Genomic DNA, 17,512 nt, shown 5'->3' with positions numbered 1-17,512 from the left:
CTGATGCTAGGTGAAGGAAACAGAATCAAGAGAACAATGAACATGCCAACAATAACATTGTGAGATGAACAACCTTGATGGAAGCAGCTCCTCTCAGAAGTCCAGAGACCTAGGACACGCCTAGGAGACCTGATATGGACAATACCATACGCTTCCAGAGGAAGAAAAATAAAACAAAAGAAAATAAAGCAAAAAAAACATATAGAATCTGAATGAATACTAATTCACTTTTTAAAAATTTCTAAGTTTTTTCCTAACTCATGGTTTTAATTTCTTTTCCCTTAATTCTAATTCCTTGTACAGAAAATGACTAATATGTAAACATGTTAAACACAAATGCTTATGTACAATATTTACCAGACTTTGCCACTTAAGGGAGAGGAGTGGGAAGGAAGAGTGTAAAGAAATTATGTAATTTTAAAATATACATATGAATGTTGATGAATGTTGAAAACATATAATTGAAAAACTAAAATATCAATAAAAAAATCTGTTTGCAGATGGTTGTAAGTGCCAGCTTCCAGATGATTCAGGTCTTGAAGATATTGTTTATGGTTTAGGGGTCTTTGTTGGTAGAGGGAGTACATCTATAATTAATAGATTAGTTAATAATTCACAGAATGGAAGTAAAGCATAGTTAGTTTAATTTAGATTTAGATGAATTCTCTTCTTTCAGTGATGTGCACAATTCTTTGTTCTCTTCATATTCTTCTGTCTCTTCCTTCTTCCTACCTTTCTCTTCACCATCCTTAAAACAGAAAAAAGAAAAAGAAGAGAAGGAAGCAAAGAATTTTTTAACTGAAAGGTACCTTAGAAATTAGATAGTACAACCTACTCATTTTATAGGTGAGGATACAAAAAGTCATTGAGATTAAACATTATTGAGTCTATATAACTAGGTATTAGCAAAATTTGGACTACCATTTAAGTTTCTTGAATCCTTCTCCATTTAGGGCTCTTTTCATTGGGTGAACTTCCTTCCTAGAAGTTCACAGAAAGAACATAAAAAGATTAAAAATATAAAAAGGAAAACCCCTTGTGCATTTTCATAGATATATTCTAACTCTGCCATCAGTTTTGAGGGCATATGTTAATATTACATAGATCAGCTATCCTTCTAAGACATGACTGTCTTTGACTGAAATGAAAAACAAAGGAAATAAGGGCCTCCCTGTTTCTATAATTAACTGTGGATACTAAGGGTTTGAGATGTATTTAAGTGTCAGTCATTGTTGATACTGGCACATCAGCATCTGATTGCTAGTGTTCAAGACCTACTCTCAAAAATAATGAGGAGTCTGTTTGCTCTAACCTGTCTGGTAGAGAGGTGCTAGTGCTCTTTTCTGAATAATGAAACTAAAAACCTAGAATAATTATAATCTTGCTGTTGCTACATGTTAACTTCACCATTATTTCCTTTCCTGTTATACCCCTGATGACTTTTCTCATATACCTTTGTTCTTAATCTTTGGAAGATCAGAAATTTATAAAGTATTGACAAATGCAATAAATGGAAAGAAGGTCATGCCTAAATCTCATAAAAGGTCATTTCTTTTTCTTTTCTTTTTTCTCTTTAGCTCCACATTCACAGAGTTAAAACCAATGAAATTCATCAAGAATGTTTTATATTTGTGTGGTATGAAGTTACATAAAATAGATTTCTTTAAGGAATGCCTCTCACTCTTTTTATGTGCCTAGGAAAGATAAGAACTAATAAAATCCCTATGCTTTTGGTTTTGGGGTAGAACAGAGATAATAATACAATCATATTAAAAAGTATAATACAAATAAGTTCATTAGAGATGTCCTTTTCCGTCATGACATTTTTATGCAATATTGTTGAAGAATTTGTTAGAAATATTATCTTTTTCTTCTGAATTCTAACAATTAACATGTTACAAAAAGGATCCTCTAGAACAGTAGACAGTGCTGAATTTGAGTTCAATTTTAGTGTGGCACACTTATCAGTCACATGATCCTGGTCAAGGCCTTTAACTTCTCTCAACTTTAGCTTCCTCATATGTAAAACTTGACTAATAACTGCAATTATTGTTCTGCCAGTGTTTTCTGAAAATAAAATTACATTTTAAAGTGATTTGCAAACCTCAAAGCACTATATAAATGCTTTCAATTTTTCTTACCCTGAGATTTATGAATTTTATTTTTAAAAACATATTTCAGTAGTTATGGTTTTGCCTATCTGATTTTTGTTATATAAGATATGCAATAAAAACATTATTTTGAGAAATAGTACCTTAGACCACAAGAGTGCCAAAAAGATCAATGACCAAAAGAAAAAAAATGGTAAATAACTCTGATATAAAAGAATATAGTCAGCTGCACTCTTCAAGTAGTGTTCAAGTGGTTCAAAGGCTATTGGCAATAAGAAGAAATGTTGCAGAATTTATGGGTGCTGTTTTGCTACCACTGTATATGTTTAACAATAAGATTATATTTGAATTACTGCTTTATCATTGACAATGCAACCATTTTCTTTTCCTGGATATTCTTTCCTCTTAATCTCTCTCTTGGTTCTCCTCTCACCTGAATGATAATTTATTCTTAGTGTCTTATGTATGTTTGATGTATTCATCTAGGTCATGACTACAAACTATGAATGGCTTTCAAGGTTTTTCCTGGGACCCTTTCTCCTTTTGATCTTTATCAGGGTTTTAAAATATTTTTATTGAAACAATAGACAATATATTTTGACTTGCCATTTTAGTGAGAGCTCTGCAGTAACTTGCCATTGGTTTCTAAAGCATTTAGTAAACCCACAGACTGTTCCCATAAAATCGCCCTGCTGACCATGTGCGACCCAAAGGGCATATTTGGGACAGCCCTGATCTATATTATTTCTTTTAGTGATTTCATTTTATCCTCTGGGTTCAAATGTCATCTTCATGCATATGATTCCCAGATCTTTTTATATATTCCTATTCTCTCTCCAGAACTACTGTTGGTTGTATTGAATTGGATACACCATATTATTTCAAATTCCACATATCCCAAATGAAAGTCACCATCTTTCCCCCAAATACTGTTGTTATGGTGTTACCTTCTTCTCAAATATCCTATTACAGTTAAGAATATAATCATTTTCCCAGTAACAATCTTGCTATATTAGTGCCACTCCTCATTTGCACTCATAGATCATGTTCAGTCTATCATCAAATTTTACCATTTCATCTTCTAAAAAAATCTCTCCAATACACTTCCTTCTCCATGATCACATAGGTAGTCTACATTACCTGTCATCTGAATAGTTTCAATAATCTTTCAATATTCTCCTTGCCTTAACTCTCTTCCAATTCTATCTATTATTAATACAGTAACCAAAATGACTCTCTTCAATTACAGACATGACCTTCTCACACATCCCCACCCCATTCAATAAACTCCTGTGTCTCCTTATTCCTTTCTTTATCTAATAAAACATTTCCTGTTTGACTTTTTAAAGACCGGCGAAGTTTGGGAACATTCTAACTTCCTATCACTCTATGTTCTTATGATTAAATAGTACTGACCTTCTTATTATTCCTGACACACACTTCATCTCCAGACTTTTTCCTGGGATAGTTCCTATGCCTGATTCACCCCTCAACTCCTGGCTACTTTGAGTTTTTTAAAGACCTATCCCAGCTCCTACAGGAAGTATTTTTGAGTTTTACACATGGTTTTCACAATTTGACTGTGAACTTGAGAGAACTGAACATATTTTTTTGCCCTTTTTGTAATGCCAGTATTTAGTATGGTGTCAATCATATAATGTGTTTAAAACATGCCCATTAATTGACTGACCAAATAATTTTACCTAAGTAATTTACCAATAGTTAAATTACTATCTACCTACTATTATTTAGTTATTACCAATCTGTCATGATGATTAAAAGTCCAGCATCACCATTGATTCCCACCCCCACCTCTAGTTAAAGCATTATTCCCTTTGAAAATATAAAAACCCTTAGATGAACTAACCCATTTAAGCACTGTCATTCTTTAACACCAGTCTGTAAAATTGTTTATCAGATAATCTTTCCAATGTAGTACTTAACTGAGAAGAAAATTTTAAAGGTAGGAGGCTGAAAAGAAATATCCCTACTAAGGAAGAAAAGGATCAGATAGCAGAATAACCAAGAACCATTTTTCTTTAATGGACTGATGTTTTCATTTATGTGAGCACTCTCCCCAACATATAAATCACAACTAATCTTAATCATGTTCTGTCAGAAATTCTTCACACTAAGTGTAAACAACATTCTTGCAGTGTTTCCTTAGTTCTCTTCTTGTTTTGAATGTACATATGGAACTGCCTAGCAAATATGCCTTTGCTGTCCCTAAATATCAAGTCTATTTTTTCAAGCCGTAAGTTGTTATTTGGACTGTTTCCTCTGCTCAATTTTTAACTATATGTAACAATTTCCTAATGTCTACTAGGTGTATTTCTCTTTCCATTTTTGTATTCTTCAGATTTAAGTTTTTGGAAATCGTAATCTACTATGACATTGAAATATCACAGAATCATAGAAATTATTGGTTGTGTTTGTCTATATACTGTTTTGTAACTGTTGAAACTGAAGGCTAGAAGAGTTAAAAATGACTCATTCAAGGTCACACAGCGTATAAGTAATGGAATCAGGACTAAAATCCATGTAATCTTATTTGTTATTTTTGTTGAATGAATAATTTTCTACCAATAGTGTATAGAGACAGTTGCAGGAGGAAAGAATCCAAGGATGCTATCATCTTTCATGAAGGTCTGGGCTGGTAGTAGATATAGGAATGGAAGGTAAGGGGAAGATATGAAAATGTCACAAGTAGAATTGGTAACCATTGGGAATAAGTACCTGAAGAGGGAGTAGGAAATTGATGAAGAGGAGAAGTCAAACAGTTCTGAAGATAATCAATACTTAATGCAGCTTTCCAATAGATGAGTACTTTGTTTAGTTAGTTGCTTTTATGCCAAGATTTCTGATTTCTCCTGGGTTAGTATTGTGCCAACATCTGAAATACAATTAGAATATTCTTAAGATTGATAATAAGTTTTTACCAAAATGTTGACAAGTTTCTTGGGTCATTTTCATTCATTCATTTGTTTAATAGCAAAAGTTTGCCGAATTTTAGAATAATGATAACTTCTTTCTGGACTATGTTTTTTCTAGATTTCTGTTTGACTCTTTATACAATCAGATATGCTGTTTGAAAAAGTGGTTATAGAATTGTTTATTAGTTTTTAGCATTAGTATTAGTTTTCTTTAAATTCCATTCATATGACATAGTGAGTCCTGAATTGGAATATAGTATTAATTTCATGTTGAAAATTGGTAGAAAATAAGAAGCACAAGTATAATTTTTTATAGGGATCTTAAAAAGGATGGGAAGAATACCTTCATAAAGGCTTAACATTTTAATAAAATGATATAAAATAATTCTACCTACTCTTGTGCTCTTCTGACAAGATTGACAAGGAAAAATGAAGTAGCTTAGAGAAATTCTTCCATATCTAGCTATATGGTTGTGCTTTTAAATTTGATATTTGTGAAATGGGTAGTTATGTAAAAGCTAAAGTAGAAAAGGACATTCAGTTGTAAATTAAATGACAATGCAAATTTTTCATAACAAAAAGAAATGGAAAATATCTGTATGAATGCAATTATAAAATGAAGAATAGATCATTGCATAACTTAGTAAATATATATATATATGTATATATATATACACAGACACACACACACTCACATATATACATACATAGTATATTATCATTATTTCACCTTCATCCTTTATAAAGTGATTAAAAGAGGACAAAAATATTCAGAAAAACAATGACATTATATGTTGTATTTTATACTCAAAGATTCCCACCTCCAAAATACAGGAATAATTTCTCATGTTACATTTTTGGAGTCAGATTTGTTCCAAATAATTTATTATTTTCATTTCTATTTCTATAATTATTTTACATATACAAAGCATATATGTATGTGTGAATAATTTTCTTAGTTTTTTTGTATCCCTTTATACAAGTACTTTTTTTGTATTCATCATTTTCACTTCTTAGAATAGGGGAGTATTATACCACATATTCTACAACTTGCTTAGCCACTCCACAATTAATAGTATCCTTTTTGTTTGCAGTTCTTTAGTTACAAAATTGCTATCATTAATATTATGGAGTTTATGGTGCTTTTATGTATCTCTTAGAATCTTTATTGTCCAAGCAGTTTAATGTTTGGTACACAACATAATTGAAAATTTTAATTACATTTTTCACATAATTCCAAATTACTTTCCAGAATGATTAAGTAAATCCATGGATCCATCAATAGAACTTTAACGTGCCTGCTTTTTTTCCAAACCCCTATAATATTGATTATCCCTAATTTTGCCAATTTTCTAAGTGAGGTATAATCCAAGAGTTACTTAAATGTATATTTTTCTTATAGTTTGAGATTTTAAACTTTATTTTACATGTTTGATAATAGATCACAATTCTTTTGAGAATTTTTTGTCAAAATACTTTGACCATTTACCTATTTTGGATTTTATTTATATGTTTCTTTTAGTTGTCTATATTACTTGGATATCAAAGAGACATCTAATAGGTTATTTTTTTGCATTATTTTACTTCAGAGACTATTTACTTTCTATGGCTCTCTATGCATAATCAAATTGTAATGGGCAGTGGTAATAAATTTTTAGTGAATTCATTAACTTTGAGACAAATAAAAGAAGAGATGAATTTTTAAAAAGTGTATAATTTTATTTTACTTTACTGGACATTGAACATATGCAAACATATCCTTTAGATATCTGGTAGTCATTTTCTATTCCTTCGGCTGATAGTCTTTATTCAAGTCTCCTTCCAAAGTTTCAATGTAGCATGAGAGTAATAATGGGTTCTCCAAGGTTATTTTAAATATTTTTCCTAATTCAGTTAAAAGCAATTTTTATTATTTGCTTATTAAAATTTGAATTCCAACTTATTTTCTCCCTCTCCCCCAACTCTTTCAAGAAAAAAAATCGATATAGGCTATATATGTGAAATCATGTAAAACATTTTCCTATTAGTCATGTTATAGAAGGAAAACAAAGATCAAAAAAATATATATATATATAAAAGGTGAAAATTGTATGCTTTGAAAGACTTCACATTTTTCATCATGAGACCTTTGAAACATTTCTGAGGATAGCTGTCATTAATAGCTGCTCATCATTTCAATATTGCTATGACTGTATACAATCTTCTGGTTCTGTTCACTTCATTTTGCATCAGTTCATGTAAATCTTTCTATTCATTCAGTAATTCCCCAATTAATGTATATCCCATCAATTTTTAATTTTATCACCACAAAAGGAGCTGCTATAAATATTTTTGCTTCATGTAGTTTTCCTTTGATTTATTTAGGATTTAAGAGACACACATAATTTTACTGTCCTTTTGACATAGCCTCAGATTGCTCCCCAGAACAACTGATTTAGTTCACATAAATAGTGCATTAGTAACTAGTTTTCCCACATTTCTACCAACATTTATCATTTTGCTCTTCTATCATATTAACCAATCTGATAGGTGGGGGGTGGTACCTCAGAGTTATTTTAATTTTAATTTCTTTGATCAGTTATTTAGAGCATTTTTTCACATGACCTTAGAAAATTTTGATTTGTTTGTTTTAAAACTATCTTTTCATATTCTTTTACAATTTAGCAATTGAACAATGACTTGTATTCTTTTAATATGGTATATGTTCTAGCAGCTCTAGTCAATTTTGAAAGCCTCTTCAAAATTCTCTTAAAGAGGTCTTGTGCTGTGTTTTTTATTATTAGAAATTTAGATCACCTAGGCACAGGGACTGACTAACACCATTGGCTAAATTGTAGAGAACCTGTGATGTGCACTGGCTAGGAAAATATGTACAGCAGAAAAATCATAAAAATCTTGGAGCAGGAAAAATCTGGCATTTTAAGTCTATTCCCTAGTGACAGCATGGTGCCCTAGTACCATTGGTTTGATTTATAACAAACTGAAGACCACAGAACTTCAGAAAATAACTCCTTTTGAAATTTAATCACTTAGTTTGCATGAGTCTGCTAAATCTCACCTTGATCATTAGCTATTCTGTTGAATTTGTATCTTTATCTCAACACAAAGCCTTCATTACTTATGACTTTGGGATTGCCCTTCCACCTGATGATTTGTTTGTTCTGTAACCTTAAGAATTGTAGATGGTGGCATGGCGATCAAAAAGAAGGGAACATGATTTTCTAAAGATGTGATTTCATTTGTAAAGGGCATTCTCAATGAAGAAATTCATAGAGGATAGTGAATAGATCTTCAGTTTATAGTCAGAGACAGAGGAATGACTTAAATTCTAGGCTACTTGATATTGAAGGTAACTATCAATTATGCTAAATTAATAGAAAAAATCCTTTAGAGGATAATTTTAGAAGGAGAGAGTTATATACGGACTTCTTATTTGTGAAATTAAATGAATATTTTGAATTTATAATTGTTCATCCATTTTCTAAGAGGACTAATGACATCATGGGGTGATGTTTCAGCTTGCTTATGAATTGAATTTAAGTGAAGCAGAGTTATAAAAACTCATCAAACTTACTCTCTCATTTATTGAAGTATAATGGCAAGAAAAAACTCAGGATTACTGGCAATGATCTAGTATGAATTAGATGACCTTGGCATCTCTGATGGCAGACCAAGCTCTAAGAATAATAATATGTTGAGCACAGCTACAGGCTGTCCCTGGGAACTATTAGTTATTTTATCCCTGTAAGTTCAGTTTATAAATCCCCAACCACAAGATACTAAATTTAGAGTAGGAAGGAGATAATCCATTGCAATCCCTTCAATTTAAAGGTGAGGAAATTGAGATCAAGGGACTTGTTCAAGCTTACACATGTGATAAAGAACAAAATTGGACCTGGAATTCAGGTCCTCTCACTTAAAATATACTGTACTTTCCATCTCATTGTGCTGCCTCTTAGTGACTGACCTTTGGATGTCTATGATCTTAGATTACCTTGTGTTGTGGCAATGTGATATTGTCAATAATCCAATTTAATGCATCCCCATGGCTCTCATTAAAGAAGAGTATGCACTTTTATGTGTTCAGCTCTTTTTGTGCTCTAATGCTTTAAGAGGCAGATGTCTTCCTCATCATTCCAATTTAGTGAATTCCAGGGTTTAAAAGGAATAGATTATAGTGAATTAATTATCTTCACAGATCTCTTTCTGTAGTGCCCTCAAAAGCCTAAAAGGGATTTGCAAGTTGTTTCTCTATTTCACTGTCAAGTAGATTTGCTATTTCCGATTTTCCAATAAATGGGTGGGATTGTTTTTTCAAACCAAGAATTTCTTTCCTCTCAGAAGAGTACATTTCCTTTAGTTGTGTATATTTATACATAATTGACAAGTTGTTTCAAGGAATTAAGTATTCCCCAGATTCTTGGCCTTTGCAGAGAAGAAGATCCTTGAAGGCAATCAACAAGCTGAATGAAACACAGCATGTTTTCTTAGCTTGTAATTCCTTGTAAATCAATATCAAGCAAACATTCTTACTTTAAAGGTTAAATGCTGTGAGCATTTTGATAATAATGAGAGTATTTTCAAGAGTGCAACATGAGAACAGAAAATTATGCTGTGATTTACATAAAATAGTAACTATTCCATTTTTGTTCAAAGATCTGCCTTAGTTCAAGTACTTTACATATTGCTTGTTTATGTAAATGTCTAAGAAAATATTCTCATGAGAAATGCATCTCTATTTTAGATTGATTTTATGTTGCTCAGTTGCCAAAGTCGGATTTTGATAAATTACAAAAGAAAATTAAATCATATTTTTTCCTCAAATAAATTTTAAGTTTAAATTTCCAGGCAAGCTTTTAAATAATTTACATGATCCATAATAAAACAGCTTATTTGTACTAATAAAAGTAATGTTTCCTGAAATGAATTAAATTTGAGCCTTTGCTCTTTCTCATTTGTACTATAATAATAGAATACTTTTCCTTCTGCAATTCATCTTTTATCAATAATATTCTTAATATATCTATGGAAATCTTCAGCTCAAAAACCTTCAGTGACTACCTTTTGTTTTCAGAATTCATTATAAATTTAGGACTTTGTATACAAAGTAATCCACCAAGAGACTTCAGTTTTCTAACACTATTGTAATTTATGTATATGTTGGTCAAACTATATTGCTAGGTATCTTCAGATATATCTCTGTCAACTATAGCTCCCCTTTAAACATATTTGACTGGATTTGTGTTTTAGGAAAATGATTTTGCTTGTTGACTTGGGGATAGATTTCAATGAGGAGAGACTTGAGACAGCCTTACCTACCTGCATTCAATTGCAGTTATGTAGGCATGAGGTGATGGAAGATCTGTTCCACAATGGTGAAAAAAATCAGAGGAGGAAAGGGGGAAAATTAATAGATGCTGCAAAAGTGAAGTATACAAGCAATGAGAACATATTAGATATAGTTTGGCTAAAGATAATGACAAGTTGAGAATGACACCTAGATTGTGAGTCCAAAGAATGTACTCTACAGTAATATGGCAGTTAAAAGGTAAGGAGAGAGACTTTAGGGGAAAAGATAATGAATTCTATGTTGGATAGCTGAATTTATGATGTCTAATGGAAATAAGCTTAAGATGTTTGAAAAAGCAGTTGTATATGCAAGGTTAAAGGTCAACAGAAAGGTAGAACAAATTGGAAGCTTTGGAAATTATCATCAAAGAGATGGTAACTAAATTCTTGGTTGTGAATGAGATCAGCAAGTGAAGTAGTACTGAGGGAAAAGAAAACGGTATCCAGGACATAACCCTGAAGTATACTTTTCAGTAAGAAAGTGTGATCTAAATGAGAATCCAGCAAAGGAGACTAAGAAGGAGCACTCTGACAGGTATCAGGAGAACCAGGAGAGACTGATGTCCCAAAAATCTAGACAGAAAAGAGTACAAAGGAACAGAGGATGATCAATAGTGTCAAAGGTTGAGAAGAGGTTGGGGAGAACAAAGTTAAAAAAAAAGACTGTCTAAGGACAACTAAGAAATCTTTGATGACTTTGGAAAGACCATTTTTAGTTGGATGATGAGATCAGAAAATGGAGTTATGGAGTAAGGAGTTAAGAGATTTGAAAGGAAAGAAAAAGGGGGCATCTATTTTAGACAACATTTCTAATGGATTTGATGTTTGTCCATTCTTTTTTTTTCTTTATGTTTTTTATTAAAGATTTTATTTATTTTGAGTTTTACAATTTTCCCCCAATCTCACTTCTCTCCCCCCACGCCCCATAGAAGGCAATTTGCCAGTCTTTACATTGTTTCCATGGTATACATTGATCCAAATTGAGTGTGATGAGAGAGAAATCATATCCTTAGAAAGAAACATAAAGTATAAGAGATAGCAAGATTATACAATATCAGTTGTTTTTTTCTTCTAAATTTAAGGTAACAGTCGTTGGTCTGTCTTCAAACTCCACAGTTCTTTCTCTGGATACAGATGGTATTCTCCATTGCAGAGAGCCCCAAATTGTCCCTGATTGTTGCACTGATGGAATGAGCAAGTCCATCAAGGTTGATCATCGCCCCCATGTTGCTCTTAGAATGTACAGTGTTTTTCTGGTTCTGCTCATCTCACTCAGCATCAGTTCATGCAAATCCCTCCAGGCTTTCCTGAATTATCATGCCTCCTGGTTTTTAATAGAACAATAGTGTTCCATGACATACACATACCACAGTTTGCTAAGCCATTCCCTAATTGAAGGATATTTACTTAATTTCCAATTCTTTGCCACCACAAACAGGGCTGCTATGAATATTTTGTACAAGTAATGTTTTTTACTCTTTTCCATCATCTTTTCAGGGTATAGACTCAATAGTGGTATTGCTGGATCAAAAGGTATGCACATTTTTGTTGCCCTTTGGGTGTAGTTCCAAATTTCTCTCCAGAAAGGTTGGATAAGTTCACAACTCCACCAACAATGTAATAGTGTCTCAGATTTCCCACAACCTTTCCAACAATGATCATTATCCTTTCTGGTCATATTGGGCAGTCTGAGAGGTGTGAAGTGATACCTCAGAGAAGCTTTAATTTGCATTTCTCTAATAAGTAATGATTTAGAGCAATTTTTCATATGACTATGGATTGCTTTGATCTCTTCATTTGTAAATTGTCTTTACATATCTTTTGAGCATTTGTCAATTGGGGAATGGATTTTTTTTTTAAAAATAGGACTCAGTTCTCTGTATATTTTAGAAATGAGTCCTTTGTCAGAAACATTAGTTGTAAAGATTGTTTCCCAGTTTACTCTGTTTCTTTTGATCTTGGTTACAGTGGTTTTGTCTGTGCAAAAGCTTTTTAATTTAATGTAATTGAAATCATCTAGTTTGTTTTTGGTGATGTTCTCCATCTCTTCCTTAGTCATAAACTGCTTCCCTTTCCATAGATCTGACAGATAAACTAGTCCTTGATCTTCTAATTTACTTATACTATTTTTTTTATGTCTAAATCCTGTAACCATTTGGAGCTTATCTTGGTATAGAGTGTGAAGTGTGTCTTTCATTCTTAAAGAAGACCATGACATCAGGGAGATGATGCCATGACAAGCACATGAATTGAAAATGAGACTGGTGACTTAGCAAAGAATGAGGGGGATGCTTTGCTAAGTTACCAGCCTCATTTTCTCCTCCAGAGCCATCTGGGTCCAGAGCCTAGGCAAATGCTTGATTCTGGTTTCAAATTTCTATCCTCCTGACTCCAAGACTGATTCTCTATCTGCTGCACTACCTAGCTACCTTTCAAGGGATTACCCAAAATTGGTTGAAGAGTTATAGGGCAAAAGCAGGAAAGGAAGGATCAAATGATGGCATTTGTGTTGGGGGAGATATAGGCATGTTTGTAGACTGGAGGGAATGAACTGAATATTTGGAGAAATGAAAAATTATATGCAGACAAGTCAGGACCATGTCACTATACCCTAAAATTATAGAAGCTTATCCTTAAGAAGGATCTATTGATCTATACAATATTTAGGGTCATTTAAAACCTGTGTCACCTTCTGCAAATTCCCCCCCTTTTCATGAAAAACCAGAATCTTGTCCATTGATCGTAAACACTGATATATGAGCTTTGGCTTTATCTTGATAGAAATCAAGCTATCATACCCATCCCATTCCACATCCATTATCCCTGTATTCTATACATTCTTCTCCTCTTACTAGTCTCCTGCCCCTGTCATTTTAAATTATATCTGTTGAACTTTTACCTTATCTTACCTGGAACCAGGATATTACTATAATTCATTTTCTGTCTCCTTCTAATTCTAATTCCTCTTTATATATGTTGTTTTTCTCTCTGTAGAATAAAAGCTCTTCGAGGGCAAGGACTGTCTTGTTTGCTTCTGTGATATCCCTAGAACTTAGCATAGCTCCTAGAACATCATCATCATCATCATCATCATCATCATCATCATCATCATCATCATCATATTTCTCATTCATTCATTCAGCATAGGCCTTCTGCAGAAGGTAGTCCTAAACTAACTCTTAAGGAAGCTAGGGATCACATAAAGTGAACATGAAGACATAGTATATTCCATGGATAGAGGCTAGCCTGTGAAAAGGCATTATGATAGGAGGACAGTCATCTATGGGTAACAGAAACTTCTGTTTGGCTGGAATATGGAATGCAAGTAGAACAGTAATATATGCAATAAGACTGGAAAGGACTTTAAATATTTTTCTGTTGGTTATCCTTTATTCTCAATGCGGGAAATGCCTGTTTTCTTTTCTGAAAGGAAAACCATGAAAAATCTAAATAAGACAAATAATTTAATTTTTTTGGATTGCTAAAGAGTTTCTATTTCAGAATTGAAGCTAACCAAGTGTTTTAGGATTCTCTCTCTCTCTCTCTCTCTCTCTCTCTCTCTCTCTCTCTCTCTCTGTGTGTGTGTGTGTTAGAAAGGAGATCAATGATAGACCTGGCTTTTTCTTGAAACTATTTAAGTAAATCCTATAAAAAGATCTGTTCCCATTGAGGTTAATTGGTATTGCTACACAAATTAATAAATTAATAGGCAATGAGAAAGGGTCAAACTATTTATCTTACTTATTTCCTTTTTCATTGTCTGCATTTAACATACTTAGAAATAACAAGAAATGATTTCTAGAAGCTATCATTATTCATAAAGATTCATTAATCTGAAAGAATAACAAGACATTTTTTTCCCATTAGGTCTCTGTCCTGAGACGACAACAGGATGTGCCTTGGAGAGAGGTAGGTCAACTAACAAAACTTTTTAAAATGTACCTTTAATTACTTCATGAAGAATGAAATGGGAAGTATTTAGCATAATAATCATGCAGTAGTGATTATTTGCCAATACGAACCAAAGAGATGAAATCAGCCACATAAATTTATTTGTTTAGAATATTTTTGATATCAAGATCTGCAATTGATTTTGACTAGCATTTGTCAGTCATTCTTAATATCAAACATTTGCCTACAGATTTAGAAAAAAATGCTCTGACTTTGAAAAATCTTTTCTTGATGAACAATCTATTAAAGATTATATTTCATATTATTATCATTGGTACCTTTAGACAGTTAGCCAAGGTGCTAGCTATTCAGGGGTCAGTAATGAGTAAAAGAGTGTATATATGAGTTACTTCTGCATTCCTAATAATTGAATGAGATGATAAAATATGTTGGAATAAAAAAGAAAATATATGTTATGCTTACACAGAATATCACAGTAAAAAGTAATTGGGGAAGGGAGAAAAAAGAAGCATCTGATTAGAATTCAGAATGAATTTAACTAGTTGTCAAGGACAATGAAAGAGAATGGGTTTCAGGGGGAAAATTTCAATCAATACAAGTTAAAAAATGACTGCGTGGGAAATTAGTGGGAAATGATGTAGAGTATAAGCTGTATGACTTCCCCAAATATAGTGTAATTTCTAAAAAATAAGCATGAACTAAGTAAGATTCATAGAATTATAACATATAGGAAGTTTAAGTGCTAGAGGAAAATTCAAAAGAAAGCCATGAAAATGATTAAAGGATTGGAAAATAGGGCCTGTGAGGAAAAGGTGAAGGAACTGTGATTATTTATAGCCTGTAGATGAGAAAGTTGAAGGGTAACTTAATAATGATCTTTGCGTGGATGAAGGATGATTAGACATCTGTTCTCTTCCTCCTTTGAGGAGATAACAGGAAAATGGATTACATGAGTATGGGAGGGATTTAGGTTAGATATAGGAAGGATTTTAAACCTACAGTGGGTTATTGTGGATGGGTTTTGACTTTCCTACCCTAGAGGCTTTTAAAATGGGATACATTCCTGAATGCCTTAGTATAGCGCTTGCTGAAGGTAAATCAAATTAGTTCTTTCTCTATATTCCCCCAAACCACGTAAGTCTGATTTTTATCAAAAGACAATGCATTCTTTGTTTTTAAATAATTTTGCATTGAATAGATACATGAAGAAGTTGCAGAGATTATATGAGGAATGTGAGAAAAATGTTTTCAACAATTAATGCTTTTTAAAACAAATCTGCTATGTTAAGAAAATAAATATCTTACATATATTTTGTTATATTAAATTCAATCCCTAATTTCAATACTATTATATATACTATGCTATTTTAGCATAATAATTCAACATGGAAAGCAACAAATCTGGTAAAATGATTATGTCTATGTGTTAATGTCATAGGCATCTATACCTAGATAAGAGGCATAGAGGTTAAAATGTTGGCCTTAGACACAGAAATTCATATGCTCAAGTTCTGACTGTAATACATATAATTTAGGATAACCTAAACTTTTTTTAAAATGAAGTCATGCATTTATTTTATTTTATTTTTGTTCTGTTTTTGCTAGGCAATGGGGTTAAGTGACTTGCCAAGGTCACACAGCTAGGTAATTATTAAGTGTCTGATACTGGATTTGAACTCAGATCCTCCTGACTTCAGGGTCAGTGCTCTATCCACTGTGACACCTAGCTGCCCTGATAACCTAAACTTTTAAAACATTTTGTAACTTTGCAGTTTGTCCCTATTTGTTGGCTTTATACTCTGACTTCCTGAAGTTTCTGATAGAAATGTCAGCATATTTCACAATCATGTGCTCAAGGAGCAGTGGGATAGGAGAGAAGCTTTATAACTGTTGTACCTGGTAAAGTGTATACTAATAGTAATTCCTCATGTGAGCCCTGATAAAAATAATAATAAATAGTAAAAAAAAATAATAATTGACATTTATATAGTGTTTACTATATACCAAAAAAATGTTACTTATCCACAAATATTATCTCATTAGATATTCACAGCAACCCAGAGAAGTAGGAGCTTTTATTATCCCCTTTAACAGATGAGGAAACTGAGGCAAACAGAAGTTAGGTGACTTGCTCAGGGTTACACAGGTGTTCCTGACTCTAGACCTGGCACTCTATTCATTGAGTCACCTAGCTGCCCCAGTGAGTTTCAAGAAGCTGAATCTCTAGTACTACTTCTTTATGTGGACCCTGGCTACATTTTCTTGCAAACAAGTTCCCTTTTCTTAGGTCAGGACCTAATAATTCTTTAGAACCTATTTTTCTACAATTTCCTATGAGTTTATCAATTTAACTGTGGGCTTTACCCCATGTTATATTATATTCATTTCATTCCTCTATTCATCTCCCTTTCCTTAGTTAGAATGCGTAGATTTCTAGGCGCTCATCTCAAAAAAAGACTACTTACATAGTCTCTCCCAGAAGGATGAATAATAGCACCTATCTCCCAAGGCAATTATGTGTATCTAGTAAGATAATAATTGTAAAGCAACTGACATATAGGAAATGCATAGAAAGTTATTATTATTATTATTATTATTATTATTATGTATTATTACCAGAATAATTAGAAAACATACTTTTATTTATTTCTCCTCATTATGAAAATATTTTTACAATAATTTTCCTCTCCATTTTTGTTTTGGTATTCATTTCTTGTTATTCAGTATGATTATAATTTTTCATAATAAGGCATGATATGTATATATACATACACAAGATTACCTATTTATAACATGAAATTATAGATTGAAAGAGACAGAGCTGTTTGGGTGTACATACACAAAAACACACACACACACACAACATATTCTTAAATAACAGTTTCCATTGTTTTTCTTTCAAGTACTTCAGGGATGCTAACACTGTCATTTCCCAAATATCCTGTGAAGTAGACAGAAACTTGCATGATTTATCACATATTTGCTGAGAGATTGAATCAGTGAGTTATTTAGAGACTGGAACAGGGTCACAGAGTGAGTGATGTGAGTCAGTATGAGCACTCAGCCTCTAGATTCCCATCCAGGGCTGATATTTTTTGTTTGTTTTTTTGATTTGCTTAAAGACTTAGTAATTTCCATAATTTCTCAGTCCCTCACTGCCACCCTCTGAAATTATCTAAAATTAATGATCATACATGAATGTGTTTT

At 32.5% G+C, this 17,512-nt stretch overlaps 1 long non-coding RNA gene across 1 annotated transcript in view; it reads left to right on the top strand.

Annotated features, from left to right (window-relative positions):
* Positions 1-17,512, top strand: part of LOC141495031 (uncharacterized) — a 474,211-nt gene that overhangs the window by 221,628 nt on the left and 235,071 nt on the right. Inside the window, exon 2 of the long non-coding RNA XR_012470642.1 lies at positions 14,261-14,302. This is a non-coding gene — a long non-coding RNA (uncharacterized LOC141495031). The remainder of the gene's footprint in view (positions 1-14,260; positions 14,303-17,512) is intronic.

The sequence above is a fragment of the Macrotis lagotis genome, chromosome 8 (genome assembly GCF_037893015.1).
Source record: "Macrotis lagotis isolate mMagLag1 chromosome 8, bilby.v1.9.chrom.fasta, whole genome shotgun sequence".
NCBI lineage: Eukaryota > Metazoa > Chordata > Mammalia > Peramelemorphia > Peramelidae > Macrotis > Macrotis lagotis.
Note: the sequence above shows the minus strand (reverse complement) of the source record. Positions and strands in the feature narration are given on the sequence as shown.